Here is a 12,833-nt window from a genome sequence, read left to right on the forward strand (position 1 = left end):
CCCCCAGTCCCCCGGCCTAGGCGGGCTCCCGGCTGCTCCAGCCGCTGGGGTTGCCCGCTTTCCCAGTCACCTGGGTCCTGGAGCTCTGCTCCCCGGCTGTTCTCTCCTCAACAAAAACCTCCCCCTCCACACCCCCCACTCCCACCTCCCTTCCCCTGACATCAGTGATGTCAGCCTCAGGGGTAGACTACAAACTCTCTACCCTGGAGAGGAACGAATAATCAGGCAGGAGCCACACCCTCCCTCTATCTCGAGTCTCTCTTATTCCCAACTACCCCCAGCAGAGCAGCTGCTCCTGTTGACAATTACCCCCTCCCTCTCTCCCCCCTCCCCCTCAGCACTTGGATGTGTAACTAAGAAAGGGAGTTTGCAGAGGAACCCTAAGGTAGGGTCCATTGTTCCGGGGCTGGAGCTGTCCCTGGTGCTGGAAGAGAAGGCCCTGGAGAGGGGAGCTGGGGAGAGGGCAGTGGGGAGCATGGAGTCTAGGGGAACAAGAGAGAGAGGAACCAGAGAGGAGGCCAGGGAGGGAAACGGGGGAGAGGGAAAAGGTCAGGGAAGCAGGAGAGTAGGCTGAAAGCCAAAGGGGAGTGGAAAGGGGAGGGGATAAGAGGCAGGAGTAGGACTAGGGAAGAAAAGGAGGCAAAAGGGAAAATCTAGGGGAAGGGAGAAGGAAGAAGCAGGGAGACTGGAGAGCAGGAAGAGGACTGCATTTGCCAGTAAATGAGACAGAAGAACTAAAGTTGTCTGGTATATAAATGGCATACTTGTAAGCTCCTTAGAGGGCGGAATTTATTTCATTCATTTTCATATTTCCCATAGTGCCTAGCACAGTGCCTAGTAAGCACATGAATGAATAAATGAATGAGCGATCTGGGGAGAAGCAGCTGAGTGAGGGGCTCCTAGGACGGAGGGTGTAACAGCTCTGAACGATGACTGGATGCCTGAAGGTGGAGGAGGAGGCTGATCTGCTCCTTTTCCCCTTTATCCTGTCTTTTACCTTTCTTTCTTTGTACCTGGCACATAGCAGGCACTTAATACATGTTTACTATCTTTTTAAAAGTTTCTTTTCATGAGACTACCAAGTTGAATCACATTTACAACTGTTCTAAGATTTACAAAATACTTCTGTAACAGTATTATGAGACAGGTGTTGCAAATATAATTTTCTCACTTTACAGATGAACAAACTAAGGTTCATCAAGGTTGTTGTTTCCTTGAGGCCACAGCTAGTGGGCATTAAAACCAGAATTTGAATCTAGCTCTCCTGACTCCAAGCTAAGTCTTTTTGAATTGCTATCTCTTCCAGATACAAAAAATTTGCTTTGGGAGGTGAATTTGGGATTACTCTTTTCCCCCACAAATACTCCAACTGATTTATATGAATTACATTATTCTAAAAAACTTTTTGGGATGTAGTTTTTGGGATGTAGCTTAGTTATAATGGAAAAAAACACTGTTTTTTGGCAGTCAATAAGCATTTTTTTTTAAAACCCCGAGTGGTAAGGGTAGGCAATGGGGGTCAAGTGACTTGCCCAGGGTCACACAACTGGGAAGTGTCTGAGGCCAGATTTGAACCTAGGACCTCCCATCTCTAGGCCTGGCTCTCAATCCACTGAGCTACCCAGCTGCCCCCTCAATAAGCATTTTTTAAGCTAGGAGGTGCAGTGGATAAAGCACTGGGGTCAGTCCTGGAGTCAGAAGATCAGAATTCAAACCTGGCCTCAGATATTTACTAGCTGTGCGACTCTGGACAAGTCACAATCTCTGCCTCAGTTCATCTGTAAAATGGGGACACACTGGAGAAGGAGGAGGAAAATAACAGACTGCTAGACCACTGTAGTAATAACTTTGCTAAGAACACTCCACAGATTTGTCACAAAGAGTTGGAAACAACTGAACAACCAGAAGCACCTACTATGTGCCTGGCATTGTGCTAAGAGCTGAAACTAAAAAGGCCAATGACAGTCCTTGCTCTCAAAGACCTAGAGTCACAAGACTCTTGTTTTCTAATGCTCCTCGACATTATCACCATAAGTCATTTAAGCCTCATTTATAAATTTATAAAATGGGAAGAATAAGATTTTCACCACTTACATCACAGGATTATGAGGAAAATGTTAAGTATATTCAAGCCAGGGATGGGCACTGAATCTATGGTGTCAATGGTACAGGGAACTTCCAGGTGATGAAATTTCTTCTGCCATTCACTAAAAGTCAGTTTCTTCTCTGAAACCTAGCCCTAGAAAGCTGCCTCTGTTCTCAACTATACCATATTATTTCTCCATATGTGAATTATTCAATTCTATTAAACATCAATAAAGCAGATGATGTGTTCAGAACATTGTTATAGGATGTGAAAGGCAAAATGGTTTAGATAAAGACCAAGGTCTTGTCTTCTTGAGCTTCAACAGAAGAGGAACAAGCCATAAACACGGAGAACTCTGGAACACATGATAAGTGCATTATTACACCGATGCAAAATCAAGAGTTGTAATTGGTTTTGCAGGGGAGGAGGGTGGTGGTGTTTGAAACAGAAGTGCCTCTCATTCTATTAGGAAAGTGCAGTGTCCTGAGCTTCCACCAGTTCCTTACATATTACTTTGCCATTACTCTCCCAACAACAATCATGTTCAGCTAGGACTCCTGGCTTTTGTTATACACATCCATCCTTCACTCAAGAGAGGAAGAGCTGGGCCCTTGCCCCACTCCTCACTACCTCCATCTCCCAACTGCAGAGTGGCTCTGGCGTCTTTAAAATGTGTTCTACTTCTCCCTTCTCTTTAGTTGTCAATCACACATGCTTTTATTGGAGTGGCCTTGGCTTTTTAACCAATGGCCCAGAACAGCTACAGGGCTATTCCTCTGAATCTTTTACCCAAGTCACAGAGTGGGAAATCATCCTCTTTTCCTTTTTTCTGACATCCAATCCTAGAAGCATGTGTTCTGTGGACTGGAATCACATGTTGATATTTGGGAATGGGTGTGTGTATGAGGAGGTGTTATAATTGCTTAGTTCTGCCAAAGACTCATCATCAGAGAGATGAATCTGCCAAACCCTCAGTGCCAGAGTTGGTCACTCAAGGCATCAAGACAAGATAGAGGTCGAGGGCACAAAGGCAGAGAAAGGCAAATGGAAGTTGTGAATAGACTGAAAGGAACTTTCCATTCACCAACCCCCCCCTTCACCTTTCTGACTTTCTGATATGACCTCCTTATTTATGGAGATAGCAAAGAGATCTCATCCCCCAAGACAGAACCAAGGAGGACCCTGCAGCTCTGCTGATCTCATTACACCACATCTTGTCAGCAGATGTGCTGCCCTGCTACTCACTCAGGTTTTGTGCTAATCATCTTAATGGAAATATTAAACATTTCACACACACACACACACACACAAAATAACCACTGTTGAACCCTGTCCTCTTAGCTAGTGATAGGGAAGGCAGCTCTAGACAGCAAATGCCCCTAGTCTCTAATTTCAAGATCCATAAATGAGGTCACTGGATGTTCCAATCTGGAGAGTAAGATTTGAGGAGAGAAAAGTTTAGAGCCAGGGTAACTTGGATTTAGTTCAGGATTGTCCTCATTTACTGGATGATCTCAAGGAAATCCTTGACCCTTCTTCTACATCTTCTGAACTACTGATGAAAATACCTCTGCAGAGCAGATAGGTGGCTCAGTAGATTGAGAGCCAGATATACATAATACCTGCAGACAGGAGATCCTGGGTTCAAATGATGACCTCAGACACATCCTAGCTATATGATCCTGGGCAAGTCCCTTAACATCAAGTGCCTAACCTTTACAGCTCTTCTACTTTGGAACCCATACTCAGTAGCTATTTCAAGATGGAAGGTAAGGGTTTTAAAAAATTCTTCTGACATTTCCAAGTCACCCTGTGAAAGGTTCCTCTTCAAGGATTAACAGGAGATAATCCCTAGACTGATCTCTCACCTCCATATTTTCATATGGGCCATTCATTTATCATACAAAGAAAGCAAAACAAAGTACTATGAGAAATTTGAGGAAGGAAAGGTAACTTTCAATAGGGGATGGAGTTGCTGGGACTGGTGTGGTTAGGAAATCAGAGAAGGCTTCATATTAGAGATATCTGGCATATGTACTAGACCTTGGAGCAGTGGTTCCCAAACTTTTTTGGCCTACCATACCCTTTCCAGAAAAAATATTACTTAGTGCCCTCATCACATACTATCACCGCCCCCAAATACACCTGTGGCCATCACCGTACCCCTGGATCGCTGCAGCACCCACCAGGGGGCGGTGGTGCCCACTTTGGGACTCACTGCTTTGGAGGGAGGGATTTTAACTGGAGTTATTGCCTAGAACTGGAATTCTTAGTCTTTTTTTGTTTGTTTGTTTGATGGCTCTCTTTAGCAGTCTGGCGGAACCTTTGGAGACCTCTGAAATTTTTTTTTCAATTAATAACTGAAGGAAATGCTAAATTTCAGCTGTAGAAGTTAGGAAATATAAAGATGTAAGCTTTCCCATTCAAGTTCATGGACCCAGTGATATCTGTCCACAGACCCCAAGTTAAGGAGTCTTTCCTCTAAGAAACCTAAAGGGTTGTTAGCAGAGAATCACAGAATGACCACATTTTGGAATTGGAAGAGATTTCAGAGGCCTAACAACCCATTCCACACCTTCAAAGAAATTCCCAGTCTAATATGCCCAACAAGTGTCATTTAGCCTCCGCTGGGAGAGTTCTGAGGGGGAACACACTGAGGGAGTCCAGTCAACTTTTGTACAGCTTTGATTGTTAGGAAGTTTTTTCTGCCACCAAGTCTAAAATTCTATTTTCTCCCCTTAACTTCTATTCTTCCTAGCCCTGCCCTCTGGGGCCCAACAGAACAAATCTGATACTTCTTCCATATGGTAACTGTTCACATCCAGATATCATATTCCCCTGTAGTCTTCTCTTCTCCAGGATAAACCTCCCCAGTTCTTTTAAATGATTTTCACACAAGGAGTACTCAAAGACCTTCACCATCCTGGTTGCCCTCCTCTGGACAGCTTTTCAATGCTCTTCCATGGCTCCCAGAATGGAATACAATTGTCTAAATATGGTTTGCCAAAGGTAGAGTACAGCAGAACTGTCATCTCCGTCTTCCTGGAAGCTATGCCTCTCTTAATGGAACCTCAAATCACATTAGTCTTTTTGGTGGCCACCATATACTATGTTAAGCTTGCAGTACATTAAAAAACCTCTGTATTTTTTAAAGCAAATTGCTAACCATGCCTTCTTCAACTTAGACTTACGAAGCTGATTTCTTTGAACTGCAAAGATTTTACATTTATCCCCTTGTTGAATTTCATCTTGTTAAACTCATCCCAGTGCTTATCAGTGAAAATCTTTATGGATCCTGCGTCTGTCATTTACTATGTTAGCTATCCCATCCAGCTTTGTGTTAGATCCTAGTGTTAACTGTCTACCAGCCTCCAGGTCATTACTCTTTTCTCAATGAGTTCAGACTCTTCCTCTCCATAACAACTTTTGCTCCTATAGTAGGAGTCTTAAGCATTCTGATGTGTCCTCTTAAATATCCTAACCTCCAAATTCCCCAATTTCTTTAACATTCATAATCTATTCCTCCATAAGACCTCAGTTACGGATTGTTATGTCTTTGATCTATTATCAACCATAAGTGTTCTACTTCCATGACCAAAACTCTATTATTTCTTTATCAGATCATAACTTCATATAATTCCATCCCTTAAAATTTCCAGCTGGATCTCCAATCTCTTCATTCCTTATGACTCTTCCATACCACCACTCATGCTTTAATTTCACTTTCTTTTTTTACTAACTTCTATCCTACAATTAATGAGTTCAACTCTTTTATAACTATTCTCTTGGGTTTTGTCAAACCCCAACCCTGGGATACAACACCCATGCCTCCTCTGCTCCTACTCACATGCTACTGAACAGAACATGCAACCGCATTGACTAGGTTATCCATTACAAATTTATGTTGGCTAATCTTATCCTTGACCTCACTATATGCAAAGCAATCCTTTTATTCTTCGCTAAATGATTCTCTATTCCATTCCCTTTAGAGGCTGTTCCAAATCTTTTCTTTGCTCTTCAAATCTCCCATTCAAGCCTCCCCCACTCTCTAAGCTGAAGAAGACTTTAGCTCATATTTTGTTGAGAAAATAGAAACAATGTGCTGTGAGCTGCTTCTTTCTATATCTCAAATCCCTCTGACATCATCTTCCATTTTCTTCTTTACCTCAAATTCTGAAGAAAAGGTGACCCTTCTCATACCCTCTCTATATATCCTTGATTCCATCTCATCCTCTTTTCAAGCAGACTATCCCTACAATTATCTTTCTTTTCTCTCTAATCTTCAATTTCTCCCTGTCTCATGGTTCCTTCACTGATGCCCAAGACCCTTAAAAAACATTCATTAGACCCTGCTATACCCTCAGACTGTCTTCTGATATTAACTCCCAGAAGAAGCTCTCTATGCTTGTTGCTTCAACTTCCTCAGACACTGCTTTCAGCAGGTTTTTCAACTATCAGTCTGGTCTTCTTAACTGGTTCATCATTCATCTCATTTCCCCTAACCCATGGGTACCCCCCAAGGCTGTTCCTAGGTCACTTTCTTCTCTGTCTACACTCTCTCACTTGATGACTATATAAACTCCCATGGGCTCAATTATAACAAATATGAGTTCTAGATCTAGAAATCCATTCCTAGACTCTTGTTTTACTCTAATTATGCATTTCCAACTGCCTAATGGACTTTTTGAGCAGTATGTGCCACTGACATTTCAAAGTCAACATGTTTAAAACAGAACATATTATCTTTCCACCCCCATCTCCATGAAACTTTTTCATATCTTCCTATTATGGGTAACACCATCTTTCCAGTCAGCCATGTTCACACCCTTGGTATTATCCTCAGATCTTCACTCTCCCTTATCCCACATATTCACTTAGTTGCCAAACCTCAATATTTCTGCCTCCACAACATCAAGTCTTACAATCTTTTCTCAACCAGCATAGTTACCAACTTAGCTTAGGTCTTTACGACCTCTTTCCTGGATTATTACCATAGCTTCTTTCTTGTTCTCCTTGCCCCTTCTCACTCCAGGCCAATTCATTCTCCATAAACTGACAAAGTGTTTCTTGAAGCACAGGTCTGATTATGTCACTCCCCTACACAATAACCTGCAGTGCTGCCTTTAGGACAAATATATGCTCCCTAGTTCATCCAAGGGCCTTTAAGGACTTCTAAGTTAAGAATTTTTTGACACTTTTTAATGCCTATGATTTTTTATTTAATAGGTAAGTGATCACATAACAGGGCATAGAACTGTGATACCTTCAGTGAAGTAGGGGTAGTTTGATTGATTCAATTTACTCACTTCCCTTATTAAAAAAAAACGAAACAGCTCCTTTACTCAGGGGGCTTATATTCTATCAGAGTAGAACTGTATAGAAGGACATACAGAGTAGACACAAAAAAATATACAAGCTAGTTTTGGACAAAAGGTGAGTTCTAACAGCTGGAGGAATCAAGAAAGATATAAGCCATGTTAGGGAGGTAGAAACAATAAGATTTGGTATCTGATTAGATGTGAAGTCAGCAAGAGAGCTGAGGAAAATGCCAAGTTTGTATACCCGAGTTATTAGAAGTTATTAGAAAACCCCAAATGGGGTCACAGAGTTGGACATGACTGAAACAACTAAACAACAACCACTACCACCTCGTATTCTTAATAAAACTGTCCAAAAAACACAGAGAGACAGACAGAGAGAGACAAAGAAAGAGACAGAGAAAGTGTTGAAACTTCATGCCAGTAGGGGCATGGAAGGATTACTGATGGAAATGGAAATTAAATTTGTATAATCTTTTTGAAGAATAATCTAGCAATACAGAGAAAAAAATCACCCCCCCCATATTCTTTGACCCAATATTTCCTTGTTGATAATACTGTGAAAGTATTTTCAAAAACATATAAGAATTATATGTTCGAAGATTTTCATAGCATCATTATATATAATTGCAAAAATGGGAAACAAACATCCAACAATAGGGGGGAATGGTTAAATAAGTTGCAGTCTATTTAAATAATGGAATACTACAACAAAATTAGAAATGATAAGAAGTGGAATACAAATAAGTATAGAATGACCTTTATGAAATAATGCAAGATAAAAAAAAAAAAGAATGAGAATGATGGTACATACACCATGACCTTGTTATGAAGAAAAATGAATGAGAAAAGAATCCCAATAAGGATTTTGAAACACTGAACATTTTATGAAGTTAATTTTATTCATAAAAAGGAATGGGAGAAGTGGGAGAAGTCCTTAAAAGTCGAATTGATGATCTACAGGAGGTATTTTAGGATTGGCTGAAGAAATTAATTCATGCCCTGGGGGTTTTGTTTTCAGTAGTCAACCAGTGGATAGCAGGTCCAGCCAAGCCCCAGAGAGGAACTGAAGGAGACAAACCTTTCAAAACAGAACTCATTAACCATCTCCTTTCAAACTTATTTCTGTCAAAAAGCACCCACATTTTCCCAGTCTCTCTTCAAGGTTTATGACCATGGCATTAACCTTAACTCTTTATTCTTCCTCACTCCACCTCTTAGTCAGTTGAGAAATATTTATTAGGTGCCTACAGTTAGCTAGACACTATGCTAAGCACTGGATATACAAGCCCTCAAGGAGCTTACCATCTAATGGGGGAGGACAATACACCAATGAAGGAGAAGAATGCTCAAAAAGAGTACCAAAGAGGACCAGAAACAGGTGGGAATGGGGAGAAGGCTGGGTTAAGTCCTGTCTTTCTTTTTTCTTTCTTTCTTTTTTTTTTTTTTAAATCCCTTACCTTCCATCTTGGAGTCAATACTGAGTATTGGCTCCAAGGCAGAAGAGTGGCAAGGGTAGGCAATGGGGGTCAAGTGACTTGCCCAGGGTCACACAGCTGGGAAGTGTCTGAGGTCAAATTTGAACCTAAGACCTCCCATCTCTAGGCCTGGCTCTCAATTCACTGAGGTACCCAGCTGCCCCCAAGTCCCATCTTTCAATATCGGTCCTGGAGTCCACAGCCTTGGCCTCTAGTCAGAGGGACTGATAAAACCCAGGGTGAGGCTCAGGCCAGTTCGATCTTGTAACATAATGAACATATTCAATCGATTACCACATTTTTGCCATTTTGATCTCCCTAGCATCTCTTGCTTCTGGCCCCCTTATCAGGTAGCTATCACCTCAGTTCAGACTCATCTCAACTCCAGGTTGCATTATTGATAACTATGGCCTTTTGATTGGTTTGCCCAATTTTGTTCTCTCACTACTCCATTCCATGTGACATGACTGCTAAAGTGATTTTCCTTAAAAACAAATTTGTCCCAAAGCATCACCCCTCCCTAAACAACAAAAACCTCTCTGTTGCCTCTAGATCTAATTTAAATGCCTTGCCTTAGCCTCTAAAGTTCATCACAGTCTAGCCATAGACCCATCTGTCCAACCTCTTGCCACTGTGGACTTATCCTGCCCCTTACCATGGCATACCAACTGCAGGCCTTTGCAGTGGCCACATGCCATAACTGGAATGTTCTTGACCTCTGCCTGCCTCATAAAAGCCTTTTCTTTCTTCCTGACTTGGTTGGTGCAATACCTTCTACACAAAGACTTTCTCAAACCTCTTAACTGCCAAAGTCCAACCTCTCAGACTACTTTGTACGTATTTTATTTATATTTGTTCTGTGTATTCTTAAGCAATGAGGGATTGTCCAATCAGGTTGTTAGGCATGTGCACATTCTGCTCCGCCTGACACAGCCCTCTAAGGAGACTTGGTGATCAGTCCACTGCTGAGCCAGGTAGGACAAAAGGCACTGACTGGCCAGAGTAGTCTCCCTTTTCTGATGGTGAGCAAGGTGGCCTCTAGTTTGGGAGAGAGAGGTGGGACTAACAGCCTTCTTCCCCAACAAGTGGATGAGTGTTAGTTTATGTTTTATTTGCACTTGGTTGTTTTTATTCTAATGTAAATGTAGGTGAAGAACTGCAGTTTTGGAGAGAGTCTCCAACCTTGAAAGGAATCACAAGAAGTCCAGGACCTGGAGTTCACACCAGACCAACTCAATAGCCCAGATGTTGTGGCTGCAGCAAAGGGTGTGAACTTGGTGGGGTGAATGCTTCTGGCAACTACTTTAAGGATATATTCATTTGTAGATAGAGGTGATATGGGGAGAGAATGCCCCATTTCAGAGGACTTTCTGAACTTTGGGGCTTGCTATCTCTTTTCAGCAAATACATTTTGTAAAAGCTAATTGATATTAATTGCCTAAATGGATATTAGGATGTTCTGGGTCAAATCATTGATATCTATGAGATAACTAACTGGTGATTGATATTGGGAGGGAAACCCTAGAACAGGGGCTCAAAGGCCACAGCATTAGAAAGATCTTCCAACCCCTTAAGTGCATCCCCAGAACCCTGAAGGAAGTTGTAGCTAACTGCCCTCTGCATACCTGGCTTGTGTAAGTTGGATAAGGATTGCCAGAATTCCTATTGCCATGCTTATATATGCTTTTTTGCCTCCCCTGAAATATATAGGCACTTTTTTTTATAAGATTTAAAAAATTTTTTTTTTCAAACCCTTAACTTCTGTGTATTGACTTATAGGTGGAAGAGTGGTAAGGGTAGGCAATGGGGGTCAAGTGACTTGCCCAGGGTCACACAGCTGGGAAGTGTCTGAGGCCGGATTTGAACCTAGGACCTCCCGTCTCTAGGCCTGGCTCTCAATCCACTGAGCTACCCAGCTGCCCCTATATAAGCACTTTTAAAGTAAGAATTGTTTCATTTAATATTTGTATTCCTAGTGCCTGGCACATAGCAGGCACCTAGTTCAGGATGGATTGAAAGGGCTGGGTACAGGGCTGTAAAGATATGCGGAATAGATGAATAAAAAAACAATTCTTAAGTTCTTTTGAGTGCTGGGCACCATGGGGAACACAGAATAAACATACCAAAAGGACAAAGTCGTCCCCCACCTCCCCAGGATCTTACATTTTAATAGGGGAAGACAGAAAGGGGGAATGGTGCCAATGGACAGGAATTTTTGTCTGGGAGCCACAGCAAAGGTGAACTGAGCCATCTGATTGATGTGACTCTTCCAAAGGGATGGTAGTCATGGTTCAATGACTGTGCCCAGGGCAGGGAGCTGATGTGCAGCCACAGGGCACGTGGGAAGATGGCCCTGGGTGCATGGATGGGATGTAAAACATGATCTGGTTCGAAAAGTCCAGCTAGATACAACAGGTGAAGTGAGTCTGGGCTCAATTTACTGGTCAATGAAGGCAGCTTAATCCCAAGGCGGAGAGTTCTCAAAGGGGATGGCTGAAGTGCCCCAGGCAGGGCCTGGGACCTGGCAATGGTGGGATCTCAGTCAATAAAATTCATGAAGAGCCTCCAATGTGCAAGCACTGGGGATACAAAAAGGCACAAATGACAGCTTCGGCCTCCAGGAGTTCACAATCTAATGGGGGAGACAAGTAAACAAATATGTACAAATCTATTCTCTAAGGGGTGGGTAGGAAATTTAAGAGGGAAGGCACTAGAATTCAGAGTAGAGATGCTACTTAAAGGTGTAGTCCTGGACACCTGGAGGCAGAGATGAGAAGGGGAACAGCCAGAGATTGGCCCAGGGATGGGGTGTCCAGTTCCTGGACCAGCCAGGATGCCAGTGTCACAGGATGGAAGAGTGCCTGTGGAGAGGCCAGGGTGTAAGAAGACAGGAAAGGTAAGAGGGGAATAGGTCATAAAGGGCCTTGAATGCCAAACAGAGCATTTTGTTTCTGGTCCTGGAGGCAATGGGGAGCCCTTGGAGTTGAATGGTGGCAGGCAGCACCCCCAGCTGCCTTGACGTTGAGGACCTGCACCGGGGGAGAAGGGAGACTGCCGAGGTGTGAGGCCTAGGGAGCTGTGCATATAGGGCCAGTCAACAGAGTCAGAACCCATGTTTGGTGCAGGCACACAAAGGCATAGAAAGGTTTAGAGGAGGCTGTAACAAGGCCAGGTGCACTGAAAACACCTGCAGGAAGGTACTGCCTCCCTCGGAAGGAGCCCCTCAGCCTAGGGTCTCAAAGCACCAGGGGAGGGATGGACTTTCCTCCTAATTAGAGGCCCAGAAGAATTTGCCCCCTCTCTGCCCCACCACCAGAAATTCCGGGCCAGGGCGGTGGTTTTGGTGGGGTGTTGAGGGGCAGCACGGGGCCCCATGAGGTCCAAGAGAGGAGAAAGGGGGATCCTGTTAAAGTCACACAAAATTCGTGGGTTCGAATCCTGCCTCCGACTGCTGGGGAGGTGGGGTGGGTTAGGAAGAGTCTCTCGGTTTCCTCAAACATAAAAGGAGGGCGGTTGTTCTAGAACAACTTTACTATGGCCTCTCGCAGCCCTGGGCTCCAGGCACATACTCGGCCTCGCCTGGGTCGGGGGTCGCCGTGGACTTAGGAGTCCATCTAGCTCAGCACCCTCGCTTGGGAGACGAGGCCACTTGAGGTTTTCAGGACCGCAAATGGTGGGGGTCAGCGGCTGAATTCGAACGCAGGTCCTCTGCTTCCAGAGTCAGAGCTCTCCTCCCAGTACAGCATCTCCTCCAGCTCGGTAGGGGTAACGGGCCCAGAGGCCCCTAAAAGCGGTGCCACGGGTTGGCGGGGAGGAGTTGGGAGGACGCTGGGTCTGGAGTCAGAGGTCTTACATTCGAATCCTACCGGCCACCAGTGGGGAGCTCTCGCTTAACACTCGGAGCCGCCACTTACCTCTCGGGGCCTCCGCGCCCTCATCTGTCACGTGACG

This window comes from Gracilinanus agilis, chromosome 4, assembly GCF_016433145.1.
Source record: "Gracilinanus agilis isolate LMUSP501 chromosome 4, AgileGrace, whole genome shotgun sequence".
NCBI lineage: Eukaryota > Metazoa > Chordata > Mammalia > Didelphimorphia > Didelphidae > Gracilinanus > Gracilinanus agilis.